At 40.8% G+C, this 1,698-nt stretch overlaps 1 protein-coding gene across 1 annotated transcript in view; it reads right to left on the bottom strand.

Annotated features, from left to right (window-relative positions):
* Positions 1-1,698, bottom strand: part of LOC309721107 (uncharacterized protein) — a gene marked incomplete at its 3' end in the record, with an annotated part of 85,611 nt that overhangs the window by 50,475 nt on the left and 33,438 nt on the right. The gene's annotated exons all lie outside the window — the stretch shown is intronic.

Here is a 1,698-nt window from a genome sequence, read left to right as displayed (position 1 = left end):
GTGTGCAACATGACAGCATCATGTACATATAATAAGAAAACATAATGTTACAGACCTGCCTTTTTAATAATAAACGTTTTTCTTTTTTTCCTGAGAAAAATATATATATTTAAATCGCGCTGTCAAAGTTAATTGCTTATACACGTCTATTGTTTTTCTGTATACTGTTTTATAATAATTAAAACATATAAATGTTTAAAAGTACTACTATTAAAATACCATATCCAGGTTTAGCAGGTTTTGTTATTAATTCTTCATTATCTTGCTGCTGTTTAAAACATTTGAACATGTCGATTTGTTATTCCAACCAGTCAAAAGCAAACGTGATGTCAGCAAAAATGCATTAACGCATTACAGAAAAATATTCAAACTATTTTTGTTTGCATTTACTCCATTCTACACAAACAGAGTCACCATCACGATGTCTGGGAATTTGTTTGAAAATCCGGATTCAGTCATAACAATTTGAAGCACTCTCAGCTGTAGTCTAAATAACTGCGGCTTTCCTTGATTTACATCTAAGTTACTGTTGTAGATCGCGATGTCTGAAGTGTGTTCTGTGTGTGCGAGAGGAAATGCTTCTTGCTGCGTGAGAGAAGTCCCTGCAGGGTTCTCATATCATTCATGAATGAATTGATCTGCTGTGTATATTTCTGTTTTTTTTTTTTCTTCTTCTCTGAAAACAATGAGATGGGCTGGAACTCAGGTTGCGAAGAACTCAGTCCGACTGCCCCTTTAAGAGTAGCTCTGCGGACAGTGTTGTGTTCCCAGGGTTTTTAATGGAGACAGAGAGCCACTGAGAAAGACCCCATTGTATATGCTCTCCTTTCAATCGGGGCCTGAGCAATGGTGCTCTCACTGCTCCCTGATAGAAGCACAGAGTGGAGGGAGGGAAGAGGGTCGCAGAGGGTGGTCCTGCATAAGAAAGCGGGGTGTTCAACTCCAAAACACAAAGTTTCGTGGCTAGTTGGACCTGGAAGGAGTGAATGTTTGGCTATAAAGGGGGAGGGGCATCAGGTCTAGGACTCAAGGAGTGTTTAGGTTCAAGTCACGCTAAAATCTGATTCATCACACACCAAGACCCAAAGATTTAAAGACCTTTACACGAAGCTCAAGTGGATTAACAGAATTAAAAGCGAATGGTCTAGGTTATAAAACACTTTAACCGGCAAAACAAACTGTATGGGCCCCAGCTACTCACAGAGTAGTAGGCTAGTGCTGAGCTCATATCCCTGATAATCTCAAATGCTTATTAACAAAACAACCTGTCTTGAAGAAGAGTGTCTATTGGCTGGAAGACATGAGAAACACCTTCCTGCTACTCTCCCAGCTACACATCCCCCCGGTGGTGCGGATAATGAGCTGAGGGCCTCTTCTTTTTCCTTCTCCTTACTGCAGACTTGACAGCCAAACTGCTCCACTCAACCCTGATGATTCATTAAAATAGACTGTAGTGACTGACTGCCTGAAGTTGAAGGCTCTTATGCCCCCTGCTGGTGATTTTGTTCAAACTGCAACTGAATTCATGGAAGAACAATCAGTCCTGAGAAAGTCTCTGAACAAACCTAAATGAAGATCATTTAAAGGCGGTCAGCTTAGGCTCCTGACCCAAACTGACCTCATCGGTCAAACACATTGGTGTTTTTGTTATGACTTGAGTATAGCTGCCAATGGATCTAACACCGGCATTTGCTGATA

This window comes from Aulonocara stuartgranti, assembly GCF_965226115.1.
Source record: "Aulonocara stuartgranti genome assembly, chromosome: 14".
NCBI lineage: Eukaryota > Metazoa > Chordata > Actinopteri > Cichliformes > Cichlidae > Aulonocara > Aulonocara stuartgranti.
This window is presented reverse-complemented; position numbering and strand designations above follow the sequence as displayed.